A 22,519-nucleotide genomic window follows, 5' to 3' on the forward strand; every position below is an offset into this window, starting at 1 on the left:
TCTATTTCCTTGCCACTGGCCATTCTTTAAGCCTGGACCTAGACTGCAAGCATTGGCAGGCTATTCAACCATAGAGGAGCCAAGCCTAACATCCAAACATGCACAGAGGTCAACGGCCAGCGATCGAGTGGGAGCCCTGGCTGATTTCCTTTTCTCCTCCTTAGCCAAAGGAATTGGAAGCCATTTGTCGTGCCCCAAGTGAGTCAGCTAACTCAGCACAGACTGGGAGTCAAACCTGGGACCTTCTGGTCTGTAAGTCCTTATTGAATAATGGGTAATGCATTTTGCCCTCCATGCTATCAGGGGAGTGACTGAAGTTAATTCTTTCAAATCCCTTAATTTAGATGTTCCCCTGTTACTTTTTGCGAGTTTATCCACAATAACTTTTATATAGCATCTTTAATATACAAAGGCACTTCACTGAAACCTAATCACACAAAAATAGATGCTGAACCACAGAAGGAGCTATTAGGAGGGGTGACTAAAAGCTTTGTCAAAGAGGTAGGTTTTAAGGAGGGTCTTGAAGGAGGAGAGAGAGGCAAAGAGGATTAGGGAGGGAATTCCAGAGCTTAGGGGCTAGACAGCTGAAGACAAGTCCGCCAATGGAGGGATGAAGGGAGTGAGGAATGAATAAGAAGCCAGAGTTGGAGGAACGCAGAGTTCTTGGTGGGCTGCAGGGCTGGAGGAGGTTACAGAGATAGGGAAGTACGAGGCCATGGAGGGACTTAAACATGAGGATAAGAATTTTAAATTTGAGACGCTGGGGGACCAGGTCCCAATGTAGCTCAGGGTGATGTGCGAGAGGGACTTGGTGCGAGAGAGGGTATGGGTAGTGGAGTTTTTGATGAACTGAAGTTTACGGTAGGTGAAGGATGGGAGACTGGACAGGAGAGCATTGGAATAGTTGCACCTGGAGGTGACAAATTGTCTAGTGAGTAGCTGAGCCACCCAGACCAGAGAAATCTGAGCTTCAATCTCTGGGCCAGGATTTTGACCTGGAGCCGGGAAGGTGGTGGAGAGGGGGTCGAATCGTGGATGGGAAACCTGGAAATACGGGTTTCCCGGATGTCCTTACGATTTTGAAGTAAGGGCATCTTTTATTTTAGTTTTTTTGTCAATTTGCCTCCGACTGGCCGACCTGATTGACAGGCTGGTCTCAGTCGGACGGGAGCAGAGCAAGGAAGAGGATATAAAAAGGTAAGTCTTCAGGTGAGTCTTTGATTGTATGGGTGGGCGCGGTGGGCATGGGGTGATTTTCAATGCCCTCCCCACCCATTTTTCAGAGTTAAAATTCTGCCCTGGTCTCAAGTGAGTTCGCTGATCTCAGCTGGGGCTGTAGTAGGGGCACTACAATTGGCATCAGCTAGATAAACACATGAGGGATAAAGGAATAGAAGGACATGTCGGTAGGGTTAGATGAAGAGGGGTGGGAGGAGGCTCGTGTAGAGCATAAACACCAGCATGGACCAATTGGACGGAATGGCCTGTTTCTGTGCTGTACATTCTGTGTAATTTAGTTAGAGAAGGGAAAACGGGAAAATGATTCCTTCTCCTGCTCACTATCCAGGAAACAATACTGGGCAAATGGGCACGTGGCTGTTGGGGTGAGGAAGGGATTGAGTTTAGTTGTGATGCCTTTGAAGTTGAATAGCCTACTGACACTTGTTGTACCAGATTGCACCTGCGTAATGATCACATAGTCAAGCCACCGACACACCAGCAAGGAATCCTTAGGAGTGGGGATGTTGGAAGAAAATCATTGTGGAAAAAAGATGAGTTAAAAAAATTATTCGGTTGATACTGATGCACTTCGACACAGTGCTGCTGTGCACTCAAGAGTGATGAGTAGGCAAAACAGCTCAGACAAAAGGGAACTTCTTTTCCCTTGTGTTTGGTGACCGATAAAGTTATGCAATAAATCCTTGAGACGGAATTATCAGCAATAGTGTGCCATCCTACTGAGATTCTCACACATGAAAAATGCACAAAGGGTTTGTTTTGGTAAGGTTCAGTCGATGGCTATGTGGAGAGTGATGTCGATGCACTGAGTATAGTAAAACAGTCTACAGGTACGTGCTGGGTGTCAGCCAGAAGAAGAAGATTGCCGCCGAGCCAAACAGAGAGATAACGACAAAGGAATCATTGACGTTGGATTCCAGAAACCCAAAGGAGATCAGAGAAGGAAGCTGAACAGATTTAATACACCAGTTAATCTGTTACCTGATCAAAGACAACAAAGGCAACTTTGCCAAACAGGTACCATGATCTCGGAAATTGACTTATTGTTATGTCAAGTTGAACTCGGTTATTGCTGTGTGATTGTGCAGCAATCCTGAAATCAAGTTTATTGTTGCACTTCCGATGATTTAACTTCAATTGATTTGTGCCTGTCATCTTTGAAATTATATTACTTTAATCACTGAGAAGAAAGATTGTGGTGATGCTCATCGTTGAATAAAGTAGCACACAGATTGTTGTGTGAATTCCTTGTGGTCTTCTACTTGTGGTAAGAGTTAAGAATTCTTTATAGAACTCTCAGGAACATCTGAAACATTACCCTATCCTTCTCCTTCAGGTGCTGACTGACCCATTTGGGTTAATTTTATACGGCCTTATGCTGCCAGCAGGGGCCTTGCATGGAACCAGAGCACACCAGGAAATCGTGGGCACGCTGCCCTCAATCTACCGTCCATTTGGGCTGGAAATGCACATGTGATTTTCCGCTATTTGCTGGCTGCAGGCAAGGCCTTGCAAAATTTACTCTCTTGTGCATTTCCATCATTTTCTGCTTTCGTTTAAGATTTCCAGCAGTTCCTTTTTTATATCTTTACTGTTTTCCCAGACTCAGCCTCGCACAAAACCTTGTGTTTCTAAAGGATCTGTAATCTTGTGCTGCTTTGCTTCACTTTGTAACTTCTCTATCTCCAGGGCTTGTTAAACTTGCTCTTTTTTTTCTACTTAAGGCGGCTGTATTTAGTCTGGTTTGGCCTTGGATTTTTTGTTACGGGTCCTGTCCGCCTCTTGCTGCTTCTGTCTGTCTCTTCCTTGAGACTGCACCGAGATAACTTCTTATCTCCTAAAACAGTTGTACCACAGTGGAGGTCAAGTACCTGTGAGCACAGATGGAGCACAAATAAAATAACCCAACCTAAAGGCATTTTAATGAGAAAATTAGAAGTACAAATGGGAGCAACACTTGGAATGGACCTTTGGGTAAGATGGTGGAGGCAAAAAAAACATTTAAGAGATAGTCGGGTGCTGTGATGGGAGAAACTAATTCTTTTTGAGATTGATAAGCTAAGATAGGCCGAAAGGCCTTCCTCACTGTAATCATATGATGTGGAAAAAAAGTGTTGCTTGAGCACGAGTGCTTTTCACAACTAGACTCTTAGAATTGAGGCCTAACGAGGGGGCGGATAGGGTGCGCATGAACCTGGTAGCGGGCGACGCACCCAGTCAGGTCGGGGAATTAGAGGCCCTGACGATCTACACGGCAGGACCTCATTTCAATAAAACTCCCTGCACTCTTTCCCCCACCACCCCCTCTCCCCGATGACACCCAGCCAGATTCACTCCCTGGCCGGTGGGCGGGAGTGAGAATTTGGTCACAGGAGGCTGGAGGACTGGCGATTTCCTTAACCTCGAGAGAGCTGGGGATTCCTTCTTCACAATGCACGATGACGGGGCTGAGGAATCCCTGAAGATCGGGGGGATGCCGTGGCTGTGGAAACCCATGGAATCCTTTTGGGGCTGGGCGGGGGGAGGGGGGGGTGTGGGGTGGGGTGCGGAGAGCACTCCTGCTCCTCCTGGCCTACAAGGAGTTCAAAGAGAGATAAAGTTTTAAGACTTACCTGGGCCTCCCCTGGCCAGCCGGCTCCTCCCACCTTGCTGCTGCTGGGCAACACACTTCACGGACGTTTAAATTACATCGTGGCGCCAATAACGTCGTCGGGCCGTGACTTTTGAATCTTAAGTAGGACCTCGCCTGCTTTCAACGGGAGCCTTGTCCAGTGCCTGAATCACCACTGTAAATATTATGGGGGTCGGGAATGTGGCGGGTTGGAGGCTGGATTTTGACTTTTAGGATTTTAACCCCTGGCCCGACCCTTTCCTGCCCGTCGGAGGTTAAAATCCAGGCCTTAATTCCATCTACTTTTGTTTGGGTGAGTTATGGTGAAGTGAGCCCAACAGGAATTGTCTGTAGAAAGGAAGAATTTTTTTTCCAAGAGAAAGTACTTTTATTTTCTAACATTTATTTTATTTTTACAACCCAGCTCCAGAAGATAAACAACTGCTCAATAAAGCATTTGCTGGTTAAGTTTTAACTTGAAGTGCCTCTTCTGTGCTTTTGAAGGTCTGAGGAGATTTTTCTACTGTCTTGAAAGTAGAAGTGATTGAACATGTTGGAGGTGCAGCAGGGAGGAGGGTACTTTATTTCATATGTTAATGAGACACCCCAAGGTTGTGGGATCCTGGAAAGATTTTTCGAAACCTCTTAAAAGATGTGTGTGGGCCTAGGTTTCACACTCTGTTGCACTGGCCCTTTTAAATTGATCAAATTTATTGGACAGGCTCTTTGAGACTTTTGAAAACTGTTGGTACCTAGTTCATTCTAAAAAAGTGTTTTCCTCCTTTCTCCACCAATATTGTCCCCTCCCCTTCCCTCTCTCCGGGAGGTATTGACGACTCCTTGCTGAGATACAGTTCTAAAGGTGCTGATTGCCATCTGGTCCGTTGCACAACTGACCTTTTTCTCACACGTGAGCTGAGATACTGAGTCCAGGTACCAGCAAATTATTTGATCAATGCATGTTCCCATTGATTTGCATATCTTGCAAGGGTTAAATACTAACAGATCTTGTTGTTATTTAGGATTTATCCATCAATACAACAATAATATCACAACAACTTGCATTTATATAGCACCTTTAACGTAGTAAAATGTCCCAAGGTGCTTCACAGGAGCGTTTTCAGACAAAATTTTGAGAGGTGACCAAAAGCTTGGTCAAAGTGGTAGGCTTTAAGGAGCATCTTAAAGGAGGAGAGAGAGGCGGAGAGGTTTAGAGAGGGAATGCCAGAGCTTAGGGCCCAGGCAGCTGAAGGCACGGCCGCCAATGGTGGAACGATGAAAATCGGGGATGTGAAAGAGGCCAGAATTGGAGGAGCGCAGACATCTCGGAAGGTCGTAGGGCTGGAGGAGATTACAGAGATAGGGAGAGGCTTGGGCATGGAGGAAACTGAAAACAAAGATGAGAATTTTAAAATCAAGGCGTTGCTGGACTGGGAGGCAATGTAGGTCAGCGAGCACAGGGGTGATGGTTGAACAGGACTTGATGCGAGTTAGGATATGGGCAGCAGAAATGAGGCAACAGTTTTCCAAACCTCCAGACCCACAAATTTCGAACAGTAGAAATACAAGTGCAAATAGAAGATGAGTTGCCTAGATGATGTCGGATGAGTTGCCATGGGTTTTTGGGCCTTGATAATGGTCTTTGGGATGCAATTTGGACAGTTCTGCTGTAAAGGATGCCACTATTATTTCCTGGACATCTTCCTCTCCAACCTATGGAATTCCCTGGGATGGTTTTGGAAAATGCTTCCATTTTTTTCCTTTTGGTGGGGAGCAGGGAGAGAGGCTAAATCCTAGAAATGCTTCACAACTACAAGGCAAAGTAAAACCTACAACTAAGGGATGACAAACAGGAGCTGTGTCCGGATTTCGTTTAGAATTGGGTCTGATATTGCAGCCCAGTGACATATGATATAAATCCATAAATGTTATATCTGGTGCTGTAATGTAGTGTAATAGGTGCAAAAAGTCAAAGATTTGGAATAGCTGCCTTCACATCATTGTTCAAAGTCAACCACTAATAGAATAAATTATTCACCTCTTCCACTTGACTTTATGTCAATAAATAATTGACCCACAACCTTTGACTCTGTGTCAGTTATCGCTTAACAAATAATTAGCTAGTCCCTGAGCCATACAGACCAAAAAGGCCATGGGTTTATCCCTGCTCCGTGCTGAATTAGTCAGTCTGAGTAAGGCAGCAGCTACAATTTGCCTCAAATTGCCTCCATGGGCTAGATAGGGGAAGAATCAGGCAAGGCTCCCACTGTTGATTGCTACCCAGTTACCCCGGATGGAAGATGAATGTGAGTGAGGACAGAATTAGGTTTGGGTCGGATGGCTACAGTCAGGGCAGGAGTTTCCCCTCAGGTTACCCTGACTGGCTCCCTGGTGTAACTTGGACAGAATGGGTCGGAAAATTCCATCCGAGGAAGGAGGGACCTGTTTTGGTCATTTTTCCCTCTCTGATATCTTCCGACAGCCAGCAGGTTTGCTGAGGTTTGATTATTCAGAGCCATTTTTTAATAACGTCTAGTGGAAATCCACAGGGGGTTCTGCCCCTTTTTAATATGAGCTCCTCCCCTTTCCAGTGCTGCAGTGAGGGCCCTTCTGCAGCACCATGGCATTTTGCTCAACTGAATTCCTCATTGGGTACGGTAGTGTAGTGGTTATGTTACTGCACTAGTAATCCAGAGGCCTGCACTAATAATTCAGAGAATTTGAGTTCTAATTACACCATGGCAGATTGAGAATTAGAATTCAGTTTAATAGAATGATATGAGGGACTTCAGTTATGTGGAGAGACTGGAGAAGCTGGGATTGTTCTCCTTCGACCAGAGAAGGTTAAGGGGAGATTTAATAGAGGTGTTCAAAATTATGAATTGTTTTAACGGAGTAAATAACAGAAACTGTTTCCAGTGGCAGAAGGGTCGGTAACCGAGGACCACAGATTTAAGATAATTGACAAAAGAACCAGAGGGGAGTTTCACGCAGCAAGTTGTTATGAGTTGCTAAAGTAAACATTGGTCCCTTAGAGGATGAGACTGGAGAATAATAATGGAAAACAGGGAAATGGCAGAGGGATTGAACAGATATTTTGTATCTGTCTTCACAGTAGAAGACACTAATAACATACTAATAATAATAGAAAATCAAGGGGCAAAGGGGAGGGAGGAACTAAAAACAATCACTATCACTGGAGAAAAAGTACTAGATAAACTAATGGGTCTAAAGGCTGACAAGTCCCCTGGATCTGATGGCTTGCATCCAAGGGTCTAAAAGGAAGTGGCTACAGAGATAGTGGATGCATTGCTTGTAATCTTCCAGAATTCACTAGATTCTGGAAATGTCCCAATGGATTGGAAAACTGCAAACGTAACACTCCTATTCAAGAAGAGAGTGAGACAGAAAGCAGGTAACTATAGACCAGTTAGCCTAACATCTGTCATTGGGAAAATGCTAGAATCCATTATTAAGGAAGTAGTAGCAGGACATTTGGAGACTCATAATACAATCAAGGAGAGTTAACATGGTTTTATGAAGGGGAAATGATGTCTGACAAATTTATTAGAGTTCTTTGAGGAAGTAACGGGCAGGGTGGATAAAGGGGAACCAATGGATGCACTAAATATGGATTTCCAAAAGGCATTCGATAAGGTGCCACATAAAAGATTACGCCACAAGATAAGAGCTCATGGTGTTGGGGGTAATATACTGGCATGGATAGAGAATTGGCTAACAGAAAACAAAGAGTCGGGATAAAAGGGTCATTTTCAAAATGACAATCTGTAACTAGTGGGGTGCCGCAGGGATCGGTGCTGGGGCCTCAACTATTTACAATACATATCAATGACTTGGATGAAGGAACAGAGTGTCCTGTGGCCAAATTTGCTGATAATACAAAGATAGGTGGAAAAGCAAGTTGCGATGAGGACACAAAGTGTCTGCAAAGGGATATTGACAGGTTAAGCGAATGGGCAAAAATTTGGCAGATGGAATATAATGTGGGAAAATGTGAAGTCATCCACTTTGGGAGGAAAAATAAAAAAACAAAATATTATTTGAATGGAGAAATATTATAAAATGCTGCGGTACAGAGGGATCTGGGTGTCCTCGTACATGAAACACAAAAAGTCAACACACAGGTGCAACAGGTAATCCGGAAGGCAAACGGAATATTAGCCTTTATTTCTAAGGGGGTGGAGTATAAAAGCAGGGAAGTCATGCTACAACTGTACAGGGTGCTGGTGAGACCACACCTGGAGTACTGCGTACAGTTCTGGTGCCCTTATTTAAGGAAGGACATACTTGCAATGGAGGCAGTTCAGAGAAGGTTCACTAGGTTGATTCTGGATATGGAAGGGTTGTCTTATGAGGAATGATTGAACAGGTTGGGTAATTACTCATTGGAATTTAGAAGAATGAGAGGAGATCTTATTGAAACATACAAGATTCTGAGGGGACTTGATAGGGTAGATGCTGAGAGGATGTTACCCCGCATGGGGGAATCTAGGGGGCATAGTCTCAGAATAAGAGGTCGCCCATTTAAGACGGAAACGAGGAGGAATTTCTTCTCCCAGAGGGTCGTGAATTTTTGGAATTCTTTACCCCAAAAAGCTGTGGAGGCTGAGTCATTGAATACATTCAAGGCTGAGTTGGACAAATTTTTGATAAGCAAGGGAGTCAAAGGATATGGGGAAAGGGTGGGAAAGTGGAGTTGAGGTGAAAATCAGATCAGCCATGATCTCATTAAATGGCAGAGCAGGCTCGAGGGGCCTAATGGCCTACTCCTGTTCCTATCTCTTATGGTCTTATGGTCTATCTGGAATGCACTGTCTGAAAGGGTGGTGGAAGTAGATTTAATAGTAATTTTCCAAAGGGAATTGGATACATGCTGGAAAAGGAAAAATGTGCAGGGCCATTGGGAAAGTGCAGGGGGGAGTGGGACTAATTGGATAGCTCTTTCAAAGAGCCAGTAAAGGCACGATGGGCCGAATGGCTTCCTTGTGTTGTGTATAATTCTATTAAGTGGTGGGCTTCCTCTGCAGAGCAGACATACCATGAGGAGCCACCTGTATATATAATTGAACCCAACGAGATGCCATGGTTGGGGTTACGAACATAAGAAATAGGAGTAGGAGTAGGCCATACGGCCCCTCGAGCCTGCTGTGCCATTCAATAAGATCATGGCTGATCTTCTACCTCAACTCCACTTTCCCGCCCTATCCCCATAGCCCTTGATTCCCTTAGTGTCCAAAAATTGATCAATCTCAGTCTTGAATATACTCAACGACTGAGCAAACACAGCCCTCTGGGATAGAGAATTCCAAAGATTCACAACCCTCTGAGTGAAGAAATTTTTCCTCATCTCGGTCGTAAGTGGCCAACCCCTTGTCTTGAGACTTTGACCCCTAGTTCTAAACTCTCCAGCCGGGGAAACAGCCTCTCAGCATTTAACCTGTCAAGCCCTCTAAGAATTTTATACGTTTCAATAAGATCACCTCTCATTCTTCTAAACTCCTGAGAATATAGGCCCATTCTACTCAATCTCTCCTCATAGGACAACCCTCTCATCCCAGGAATCAATCTAATGAACCTTCGTTGCACCCCCTCTAAGGCAAGTAATATCCTTCCTTAGATAAGGAGACCAAAACAGTACATAGTACTCAAGGTGTGGTCTCTCCAGAGCCCTATATAATTGCAGCAAGACCTCCCTAGTCTTATACTCCAACCCCCTTGCGATAAAGGCTAACACACCATTTGCCTTCCTAATTGCTTGCTGTACCTTCATGTTAACTTTCTGTGATTTGTGTACAAGGACACCCAAATCCCTCTGACTACCAACATTTCTTAGTCTCTCACCTTTTAAAAAATGTTCTGCTTTTCTATTCTTCCTCCCAAAGTGGATAATTACACATTTCCCCACATTATACTCCTTATGCCACCTTCTCGCCCACTCACTTAACCTCTATATATCCCTTTGCAGCCTCTTTGCGTCCTCCTCACAGCTTACTTTCCCACCTAGCTTTGTACCGTCAGCAAACTTGGATATATTACACTTGGTCCCTTCATCTAAGTCATTGTTATATTGTAAACAGCTGAGGCCCAAGCCCTGATCCTTGTGGCACCCCACAAGTTACAACCTGCCAATCCGAAAATGATCATTTATTTCTACTCTCTATTTTCTAACCATTAACCAATCCTCAATCCGTGCTAATATTTTACCCCATCCCATGAGCCCTAATCCTCTGTAACAACTTCTTGTGTGGCACCTTATCGAATGCCTTTGAAAATCCAAAAATACTACATCTACTGGTTTCCCCTTATCTACCCTGCTAGTTACATCCTCAAAAAAACTCTAATAGATTTGTCAAACATGACTTCCCTTTCATAAAACTGTGTTGACTCTGCCTAAGCATATTATGATTTTCTCAGTGCCCTGTTACTACATCTTTAATAATAGATTCTAGCATTTTCCCTACTATTGATGTCAGGCTAACTGGCCTATAGTTCCCTGTTTTCTCTCCCTCCTTTCTTGAATAGCGGGGTTACATTTGCTACCTTTCAATCCACAGGGACCGTTCTAGAATCTAGGGAATCCTGGAAGATCAAAACCAATGCATCCACTATCTCTGCAGCCACCTATTTTAAAACACCAGGATGTAGGCCATCAGGTTCAGGGGATTTATCAACTTTTAGTCCCATTAGTTTGTCCAGTACTTTCTTTACTAATCTTAATTACTTTAAGTTCCTCACTCTGATTAGACTCTTGGTTCCCCACTATTTCTGGTATGTTTATGTGTCTTCTACCGTGAAGACAGATACAAAATATTTGTTTAACGCCTCTGCCATTTCCTTATTCCCTATTATAATTTCTCCTGTCTCTGTCTCTAAGGGACCAATGTTTTCTTTTGCTAATCTCTTCCTTTTTATATACTTAGAGAAGCTCTTACAATCTGTTTTTATATTTCTTGCTAGTTTACTCTCATGTTCAATTTTCTCCCTCTTTATCAATTTCTTGGTCTTTGATGATTTCCAAAATCCTCTCAATCCTCAGGCTTACTACTCCTTTTGGCAACATTGTAAGCCTCTTTTAATCTAATACTATCCTTAACTTCTCTAGTTAGCCACGGTTGGATCACTTTTCCCATGGAGTTTTTATTCCTCAGGGGAATGTATATTCATTGAGAATTTTGAATTATTTTTTTAAATGTTCGCCATTGCTTATCTACTGTCATATCTTTTAATCTAATTCCCAATTAACCTTCGCCAACTTGCCCCTCATACCTACATAATTGGCTTTGTTTAAATTTAAGACCCTAATTTCAGACTTAACTACATCACTCTCAAACTCGATATGAAAGTCTATCATATTATGATCTCTCTTCCCCAGAGCTCCGTTATTATAAGATTACTAATTAGCCCTGTCTCATTACGCAATACTAATCTAAAATAGCCTGTTTCGTAGTTAGTTCCTCGACATATTGTTCTAGGAAACTATTTCGGATGCATTCCATGAACTCACCCTTCAAGCTACTTATGCCAATTTTGCCCAGTCTCTGTGAAGATTAAAGTCCCCCGCGATTATTGCATTACCCCTGTTACATGCTCCTTTAATTTTCTGATATATACTCTGTCCAACACCGTAACTACTGTTATGGGGCCTATAAACTACTCCCATCAATGTTTTCTGCCCCTTGTTATTTCTTAGCTCCACCCATACTGATTCTACATCCTGATTTTCTGAGCTAAGATCCTTTCTCACTACTGTCTTTATCTCATCCTTCATTATCAGGGCTCCCCCGCACCCTCCTTTTCCATTTTGCCGATCTTTTCTAAAAGTCAAGTACCCTGGAATATTTAGTTCCCAACCTTGGTCACCTTGCACCCTGCAACTCAGTAATGACTACTGGATCAAACCCATTTGTCTCTATTTGTGCCATTAATTCATCTATCTTGTTACGAATGCTTCGTGCATTCAGATATAGTGCCTTTAATTTTAACTTTTTACTTTTTTTCCCTAATGCGACCTGTGTCATTAATGCCCTATCACCTTTGTTAAACTCTCGGTCCCTTCCCGACACACTCTGCTGGTTTTTACCCAAATCGCTACTCTGCTCTACAGCCTTGACTTTTCTTGTTAGACTTGTAAATTTACCCTCACCTGAACGTTCCCTTCCCTCTTATTAGTTTAAAGTCCTATCTACCACTCTAGTTATTCGATTCGCCAGGACATTGGTCCCAGCCCATTTTAAGTGGAGCCCGTCCCAACAGAAGAGCTCCCTCTTTCCCCAGTACTGGTGCCAGTGCCTGTAAGGGGTTTTGTTTCCGGGGCTTATTGTAGGTCAGCCAGTTATGTTTTCCTGAGCTGCCCTGCCCGCTGTGCGGTTTCGAATCGCTTTCCCCTTCCTGATTCTGAGCTCAGGACTTATCGAGCGGTAATAAGGACAGACGAACAGACCAGTGGATTGGTGCAAGGAAAACCAATGTTTATTAATAAGAAAACTGAAACTACAAGGTAAACAGTATTATACAGAAGATGAAAAGAATCGCTATGGATGCAATACAGTCTTACACTTAACGGGGTGGAAGAAACGGACACATCGAGGGAAAATTCTAAAATCACAATTTTAGCAATACCCCTTTAACTCCCACCCTTACACCGAGCTAGGTTGTCTTGTGACGGCCAGAAAAATAAATAATGCTCACCGATGAAACAGATGAAAAGGCCTGGCCCCTGTATCCTGCTGCTGCCGTCGACACGTGGTTGCGATGTTTACTGGACGGCCTTCCTTCTTGGTTGCTAGCAGGCAAGCAGGACGCCGGGCCGAGGAGAAGAGAAAGAGAGAGAGAGGTTTTGGGATGCCCCAGTTATACCCTCCCGGAAACAGGTTATTTTCGCGCCTCATCAGTTTGCTCCATTGTCCGATTTGGGCGCGAAAACGTAAGACAAGAGGGCCCCGATCTTGGCCCATTTGCATTAATGGCCGGTACCTGTACTGATCGGTTCCATAACTGCTTTCCGTTGTTCCGAATGTTCCTTAATGGGTCACCTTAGTCCTGGGATTACTTCTGCTTGAACTTTGATTGTGTAGTTGGCAACGTTGATGGCTTGCCTCAGGGCATGAATGCAACTGTGCTTGCCTCACTGCATTGTTCAAAGAGCCCTGTCTGCTCTTGTGGAAAGGTGTTTGCAGACGTGTTAAACACAGAGCCTGCCAAGCTGTCAGAGAATCCAATTTCAAATGCTGCAGGCCTTTGGCCATGTGTCTGACCGCAGCCATTTTGAGAGGCCCTGGATTTTTTTAAAACACAGTCACACCAGGGTTTCTTTAATAACTCCAATAAATCTACGGGGGGGAGGGGGACATGTGAAATTTTGCGAATCCCTTCATGCCCCATGAACTGAAACCCCTTCCTCCCACACCACACTTTCAGCTACGCATTTAACCATCTAATCTGTTTGTCCCTATGCCAATTTGCACGTGGCTCAGGCAGTAATCCAGAGATTTTTACCTGCTTTTTAATTTGGACCCGAGCTCCTCAAACTCCCTCAGCAAAACCTCATTCTAGTTCTGCCTATGTCGTTGATTCCTACATGGACCACGACAACTGGATCCTTCCCCTAATGCTCCAAGTTCTTCTCCATCCGTGAGGAGATGTCGTTAACCCTGGCACCGGGTAGGCACCACAGCCTTCGGGACTCCCGGTCGCAGTTGCAGAGAACAGCATCTATCCCCCGGACTATACTATCCCCTAACACTACCACCTTCCTTTTTGCTCCCCCCATTGAATGGCCGCCTGTACCACGGTGCCTTGGTCAATTTACCCATTCTTCTTGCTGTCTTTGTTCTCATCCACAAAGGTAGCAAGTACCTCGTACCTGTCGGACAAGGTTAAAGGCTGAGGCTCCTCCACCACTGCATCTGGGGTCCCCTTACCTGCCTGACTCGCAGTTACATCCTCCAGTCCCTGATCACTAACCAAATCTAAACCACTACCTAACCTAAGGGGTATGATTGCCTCCTAGGTCAATGTGTCTGGATAACTCTCCCCCCTTCCTGATGCATCGTAATGTCTGCACCTCGGACTCCAGCTCAACAACTCTGAGCCGAAGTTCCTCGAGTTGCAGACGCTTATTGCAGACGTGGTTGCCTGGGATCATAGATTCATAGAAAGGTTACAGCACGGAAGGAAGCCATTCGGCCCATCGAGTCCATGCTGGCTCTATGCATGAGCATTCCAGCTAGTCCCACTCCCCAGCTCTATCCCCATAGCCCTGCACATTTTTTCATTCCAAGTACTTATCCAGTTCCCTTTTGAAGGCCATGATTGAATCTGCCTCCACCACCCCCTCGGGCAGTGCATTCCAGATCCTAACCACTGGCTGTGTAAAAAAGATTTTCCTCACATCACCTTTGGTTCTTTTGCCAATCACCTTAAATCTATGCCCTCTGGTTCTTGACCCTTCCGCCAATGGGAACAGTTTCTCTCTATCCATTCTGTCTAGACCCTTCATGATTTTGAAAACCTCTATCAAATCTCCTCTCAACCTTCTCTGTTCCAACAAGAACAATCCCAGCCTCTCCAGTCTATCCACATAATTTAAGTCCCTCATCCTTGGAATCATTCTAATAAATCTTTTCTGCACCCTCTGTAAGGCCTTCACATCCTTCCTAAAGTGCGGTGCCCAGAACGGGACACAATACTCCAGTTGTGGTTGAACCAGTGTTTTATAAAGGTTCATCATTACTTCCTTGCTTTTGTACTCTATGCCTCTATTTATAAAGCACAGGATCCCGTATGCTTTTTTAACCGCTTTCTCAACCTGTCCTGCCACCTTCAACGATTTATGCACATATACCCACTGATCCCTCTGTTGCTCCACCCCCTTAGAATTGTGCCCTCTAGTTTATATTGCCTCTCCTAATTTTTCCTACCAAAATGCATCATCTCGCATTTTTCCACGTTAGACTTCATCTGCCACGTGTCCGCCCATGCCATCAGAGTGTTTATATCCTCTTGAAGTCTATCGCTATCCTCCTCCCTATTTACTACCCTTCCAAGTTTTGTGTCATCCGCAAAATTTGAAATTGTGCACTGTACTCCCAAGTTCAAGACATTAATATTTATCAAGAAAAGCAGTGGTCCCAGCACCGACCCCTGGGGAACACCACTGTACACCTCTCTCCAGTCCGAAAAACAACCGCTCACCACTACTCTCTGCTTCCTGTTACTTAGCCAATTCTGTATCCATGTTGATATTGTCCCCTTTATTCCATGGGCCGCAATCTTGATGATAAGCCTACCATATGGCAATTTATCAAACGCTTTTTGAAAATCCATATACACCACATCAACTGCATTGCCCTCATCTACCCTCTCTGTTACCTCATCAGAAAAGTCTATCAAGTTGGTTAAACACGATTTACCTTTAACAAATCCATGCTGGCTTTCCCTAATCAATCCACACTTGTCCAAGTGACTGTTAATTCTGTCCTGAATTATCGTTTCCAAAAGTTTCCCCGCCACCGAGGTTAAACTGACTGGCCTATAGTTGCTGGGGTTATCTTTACACACTTTTTTGAATAGGGTGTAACATTTGCAATTCTCCAGTCCTCTGGCACCACCCCAGTATCTAAGGATGTTTGGAAGATTACGGCCAGTACCTCCGCAATTTCCCCCCTTACTTTCCTCAGCATCCTCGGGTGCATCTTATCCGGACCAGGTGACTTATCTATTTTAAATACAACTAGCCTTTCTAGTACCTCTTCTTTCTCATGCTGATCACACTGCTCTCCACAAACTCCCACATGCTGCAGTTACGGGTTGGGCTGGTCAGCACAAGACCCTCCCCAACCTACTTCTAACGATGATTCCACCTTGGAGAAAAATCCAGGTCAATGGGTCTGCCCAAATATGGGTGGGTGTATTAGAATTAGAGGTGCAGGACAGCTGCAAATGATGTATTTGGGTAGAGGAACAGAGAGACCTGGGGGTATATGTGCACAAATCGTTGAAAGTGGCAGGACAGGTTGAGAAAGCGGTTAAAAAAGCATATGGGATCCTGGGCTTTATAAATAGACGCATAGAGTATAAAAGCAAGGAAGTCATGATGAACCTTTATAAAACACTGGTTCAACCACAACTGGAGTATTGTGTCCCGTTCTGGGCACCGCACTTTAGGAAGGATGTGAAGGCCTTACAGAGGGTGCAGAAAAGATTTACTAGAATGATTCCAGGGAGGAGGGACTTAAATTACATGGATAGACTGGAGAAGCTGGGATTGTTCTCCTTGGAACAGAGAAGGTTGAGAGGAGATTTGATAGAGGTATTCAAAATCATGAAGGGTATAGACAGAGTAGATAGAGAGAAACTGTTCCCATTGGCGGAAGGGTCAAGAACCAGAGAACATAGATTTAAGGTGATTGGCAAAAGAACCAAAGGTGATATGAGGAAAAACTTCTTCACACAGTGAGTGGTTAGGATCTGGAATGCACTGCCCGAGGGGGTTGTGGAGGCAGATTCAATCATGGCCTTCAAAAGGGAACTGGATAAGTACTTGAAATGAAAAAATGTGCAGGGCTACGGGGATAGGGCCAAGGAGTGGGACTAGCTGGATTGCTAGTGCATGGAGCTGGCGCAGACTCGATGGGCCGAATGGCCTCCTTCCGTGCTGTAACCTTTCTACGATTCTATTTCTCAGCATTTGCACCTGAGCAACACTGCACAAAGAAAGCCAATGAGTTCTGGTGTCCAGTGTTGCTATGGGTGGTGGAAGGGGCTTTCAATCTTAAATCATAACCAGCCCCTCTCCTCCCCCTCCCCATGCTGCCACTTAGAAAAGAGTTGATTCGACTGGGAGACCATCGATTGAACACCTCAACTCCACGATTTGCCCACGGAGCAGTTCCTCAGGTTGCTGCCCATGACATGCTGCTGGAGGCATCCTGGTGGCAGGCATCTTCTGGTCCCGCCAAAGGTGGCCCCAGATTCCCCTGGAGTCGGGAAACCCAGCCCAACTGTCCGGGTTCACATGAAGACATTCAAGCTCTGGATTCAGTGCAGAGAAGAGCCATGAAGCTAATCCCCAGTATCAGGGGTCTGAGATATGAAGAAAGGTCAGAGAAACTTGTGTTTTTCTGCTTGGAAAGGAGGTGTCTGAGGGGTGGTTCTTATATATGAGATTGTTAAGGATATAGAAAAAGTTATCCTGGAATATTACTTTAAATTAAACTGCAGGAGTAGAGCTAGGGGACACAGGTTCAATCTAGGTACTTTTAGGACAGATAGCATGAAACTCTTCATCACATAAGGAGTGTTCCTTCTTATTTCCATCTTATACAACATTAGCAACAACAAATTTCAAAGTTTGCAGATGACACGAAATTCGGAAATGTAGTAAACAATGTGAAGGATAGCAACAGACTTCAAGAGGACATGGACAGACTGGTGAAATAGGCAGACACATGGCGGAGAAGTGTGAAGTGATGCATTTTGTTCAGAAGAATGAGGAGAGGCAATATAAACTAAATGGTACAATTTTAAAGGGGGTGCAGGAATAGAGAGACCTGGGGGTGCATGTACACAAATCTTTGAAGGTGGCAGGACAAGTTGAGAAGGCTGTTAAAAGAGCATGTGGGATCCTGGGCTTTATTAATAGAGGCATAGAGTACTAAAGCAAGGAAGTTATGCTAAACCCTTAAAAAACACTGGTTAGGCCACAGCTGGAGTATTCAATTCTGGGCACCACACTTTAGGAAGGATGTCAAGGCCTTAGAGAGGGTGCAGAAGATATTTACTAGAATGGTGCCAGGGATGAGGGACTTCAATTATGTGGAGAGACTGGAGAGGCTGGGGTTGTTCTCCTTAGAACAGGGAAGGTTAAGAAGAGATTTGATAGAGGTGTTCAAAATCATGAACAGTTTTGATAGAGTAAATAAGGAGAAATTGTTTCCAGTGGCAGAGGGGTCGGTAACCAGAGGACACAGATTTAAGGTGATCGTCAAAAAAGCCAGAGGCAACATGAGGAAACATTTTTAGATGCAGCGAGTTGTAATGATCTGGAATGCACTGCCTGAAAGGGCGGTGGAAGCAGATTCAATGGTAACTTTCAAAAGGGAATTGGATAAATACTTGAAGGGAAAAAATCTAAAGGGCCACGGGGAAAAAGCAAGAGAATGGGACTAATTGGATAGCTCTTTCAAAGAGCTAACACAGGCATAATGGGCCGAATGGCCTCCTCCTGTGCTGTACCTATTATGATACTATGATATATATATATATATATATAAAATATAGCGCCTTTAACGTAGTGAAACATCCCAAGGCGCTTCACATGAGTGTAATAAGACAAAAATTGACACCAAGCTAAAGAAGGAGACATTTATGCAGGTTGGTCAAAGAGGAAGGTTTTAAGGTGCGCCTAAAAGAAGGAGAGGGGTAGAGAGGTTTTGGGGAGGGAATTCCGGAGCTTAGGGCCAAGACAGCTGAAGGCACGGCTGCCAATAGTGTGGCGAAAGAACTTGGGGATGAACAAGAGAAGATATGGAGGAACGCAGAGATCTCGGAGGGTTGTACAGCTGGAGGAGGTTACAGAGGTGGGGAAAGATGAGGTCATGGAGAGATTTGAACACAAGGATGAGAATTTTAAATTCGAGGCGTTGCTGGACTGGGAGCCAATGTAGGTCAGCAAGCACAGGGGTGATGGGTGAACGGGACTTGGTGTGAGTTAGGGTACGGGCAGCAGAGTTTTGGATGAGCTCAAGTTTATGGAGGGTGGAAGATGGGATACTGGCCAGGAGAGCATTGGAATAGCGAGTCTGGAGGTAACAAAGGCATGGATGAGGGTTTCAGCCCCTCTGATTCTGATTCTTGCACTCAAACTTCAAACAATATAAAAAAAAATATCAATGACAAATTCATAATCAGGAAGGCTCTGGGTCCCACACTCCCCATTCTGCACTTTTTATTGATATTGTTAATTATAGTTGTGCTTGAAGAAATAGTTCCAGAACCAGCACTCCCCAATCCAAACAGCATAGTTTTATGCTACTTTTCTCCAAACAGTAACATTATTGCAGCTGCTCACTATTGTATGATGTTTGAGTGTCTGCATTAATGACAGTGTGAGGTTGGAGTGTCTGTGTTAGTGACAGTGTGAGGTTGGAGTGTCTGTGTTGGTGAAAGTGTGAGGTTGGAGTGTCTGTGTTGGTGAAAGTGTGAGGTTGGAGTGTCTGTGTTGGTGACAGTGCGAGACTGGAGAGTGTGTTAGTGACAGAAATTCCAATCTCACACTGTCACTAACACAGACACTCCAACCTCACACTGTCACTAACACAGACACTCCAACCTCACACTGTCACTAACACAGACACTCCAAACTCACACTGTCACTAACACAGACACTCCAACCTCACACTGTCACTAACACAGACACTCCAACCTCACACTGTCACCAACACAGACACTCCAACCTCACACTGTCACTAACACAGACACTCCAACCTCACACTGTCACTAACACAGACACTCCAACCTGACACTGTCACTAACACAGTGTGAGATTGGTGTCTGTGTTAGTGACAGTATGAGGTTGGAGTGTGTGTTGGTGACAGTGTGAGTTTGGAATTTCTGTGTTAGTGAGAGTGTGAGATTGGAGTGTGTGTTGGTGACAGTGTGAGTTTGGAATTTCTGTGTTAGTGACAGTGTGAGATTGGTGTCTGTGTTAGTGACAGTGTGAGTTTGGAATTTCTGTGTTGGTGACAGTATGAGGTTGGAGTGTCTGTCACTGTCACGAACACAGACCCCAATCTCACACTGACACTGAAACACACTCCAACCTCAAACTAACACAGACACTCCAACCTCACACTGTCACTAACACAGACACTCCAACCTCATACTGTCACCAACACAGACACTCCAACCTCACACTGTCACTAACACAGACACTCCAACCTCACACTGTCACTAACACAGACACTCCAACCTCACACTGTCACTAACACAGACACTCCAACCTCACACTGTCACTAACACAGACACTCCAAACTCACACTGTCACTAACACAGACACTCCAACCTCACACTGTCACTAACACAGACACTCCAACCTCACACTGTCACTAACACAGACACTCCAAACTCACACTGTCACTAACACAGGCACTCCAACCTCACACTGTCACTAACACAGACACTCCAACCTCACACTGTCACTAACACAGACACTCCAACCTCACACTGTCACTAACACAGACACTCCAACCTCACACTGTCACTAACACAGACACTCCAACCTCACACTGTCACTAACACAGGCACTCCAACCTCACACTGTCACTAGCACAGACACTTCAACCTCACACTGTCACCAACACAGACACTTCAACCTCACACTGTCACTAACACAGTGTGAGATTGGTGTCTGTGTTAGTGACAGTATGAGGTTGGAGTGTGTGTTGGTGACAGTGTGAGTTTGGAATTTCTGTGTTGGTGACAGTGTGAGGTTGGAGTGTCTGTCACTGTCACGAACACAGACCCCAACCTCACACTGACACTAAAACACACTCCAACCTCACACTGTCACTAACACAGACACTCCAATCTCACACTGTCTCCAACACAGACACTCCAACCTCACACTGTCTCCAACACAGACACTCCAACCTCACACTGTCACTAACACAGTCAATCCAACCTCACACTGTCACTAACACAGACACTCCAACCTCACACTGTCACTAACACAGACACTCCAACCTCACACTGTCACTAACACAGACACTCCAACCTCACACTGTCACTAACACAGACACTCCAACCTCACACTGTCACCAACACAGACACTCCAACCTCACACTGTCACTAACACAGACACTCCAACCTCACACTGTCACCAACACAGACACTCCAACCTCACACTGTCACTAACACAGACACTCCAACCTCACACTGTCACCAACACAGACACTCCAACCTCACACTGTCACTAACACAGACACTCCAACCTCACACTGTCACTAACACAGACACCCCAACCTCACACTGTCACTAACACAGACACTCCAACCTCACACTGTCACTAACACAGACACCCCAACCTCACACTGTCACTAACACAGACACTCCAACCTCACACTGTCACTAACACAGACACTCCAACCTCACACTGTCACTAACACAGACACTCCAACCTCACACTGTCACGAACACAGACACTCCAACCTCACACTGTCACTAACACAGACACTCCAACCTCACACTGTCACTAACACAGACACTCCAACCTCACACTGTCACTAACACAGACACTCCAACCTCACACTGTCACTGACACAGACACTCCAACCTCACACTGTCACTAACACAGACACTCCAACCTCACAATGTCTCCAACACAGACACTCCAACCTCCCACTGTCACTAACACAGACACTCCAACCTCACACTGTCACTAACACAGACACTCCAACCTCACACTGTCACTAACACAGTCAATCCAACCTCACACTGTCACCAACACAGACACTCCAACCTCAAACTGTCACTAACACAGACACTCCAACCTCACACTGTCACTAACACAGACACTCCAACCTCACACTGTCACTAACACAGACACTCCAACTTCACACTGTCACTAACACAGACACTCCAACCTCACACTGTCACTAAAACAGACACTCCAAACTCACACTGTCACTAACACAGGCACTCCAACCTCACACTGTCACTAACACAGAATCTCCAACCTCACACTGTCACTAACACAGACACTCCAACCTCACACTGTCACTAACACAGACACTCCAACCTCACACTGTCACTAACACAGACACTCCAACCTCACACTGTCACTAACACAGACACTCCAACCTCACACTGTCACTAACACAGACACTCCAACCTCACACTGTCACTAACACAGACACTCCAACCTCACACTGTCACTAACACAGACACTCCAACCTCACACTGTCACTAACACAGACACTCCAACCTCACACTGTCACCAACACAGACACTCCAACCTCAAACTCTCACTAACACAGAAATTCCAATCTCACACTGTCACTAACACAGACACTCCAACCTCACACTGTCACTAACACAGACACTCCAACCTCACACTGTCACTAAAACAGACACTCCAACCTCACACTGTCACTAACACAGACACTCCAACCTCACACTGTCACTAACACAGACACTCCAACCTCACACTGTCACTAACACAGACACTCCAACCTCACACTGTCACTAACACAGACACTCCAACCTCACACTGTCACTAAAACAGACACTCCAACCTCACACTGTCACTAACACAGACACTCCAACCTCACACTGTCACTAACACAGACACTCCAACCTCACACTGTCACTAACACAGACACTCCAACCTCACACTGTCACTAACACAGACACTCCAACCTCACACTGTCACTAACACAGACACTCCAACCTCACACTGTCACTAACACAGACACTCCAACCTCACACTGTCACTAAAACAGACACTCCAACCTCACACTGTCACTAACACAGACACTCCAACCTCACACTGTCACCAACACAGACACTCCAACCTCACACTGTCACTAACACAGTCAATCCAACCTCACACTGTCACTAACACAGACACTCCAACATCACACTGTCACT

At 44.9% G+C, this 22,519-nt stretch overlaps 1 protein-coding gene across 1 annotated transcript in view; it reads left to right on the forward strand.

The window, feature by feature from the left end:
• The first annotated feature begins 2,237 nt into the window (after nucleotides 1-2,237).
• Nucleotides 2,238-22,519, forward strand: part of susd2 (sushi domain containing 2) — a 124,586-nt gene continuing 104,304 nt past the window's right edge. Inside the window, exon 1 of the mRNA XM_068005679.1 lies at nucleotides 2,238-2,256. The gene's annotated coding sequence lies outside the window, so the exon portion shown is untranslated. The remainder of the gene's footprint in view (nucleotides 2,257-22,519) is intronic.

The sequence above is a fragment of the Heptranchias perlo genome, chromosome 25 (genome assembly GCF_035084215.1).
Source record: "Heptranchias perlo isolate sHepPer1 chromosome 25, sHepPer1.hap1, whole genome shotgun sequence".
NCBI classification, from domain to species: domain Eukaryota; kingdom Metazoa; phylum Chordata; class Chondrichthyes; order Hexanchiformes; family Hexanchidae; genus Heptranchias; species Heptranchias perlo.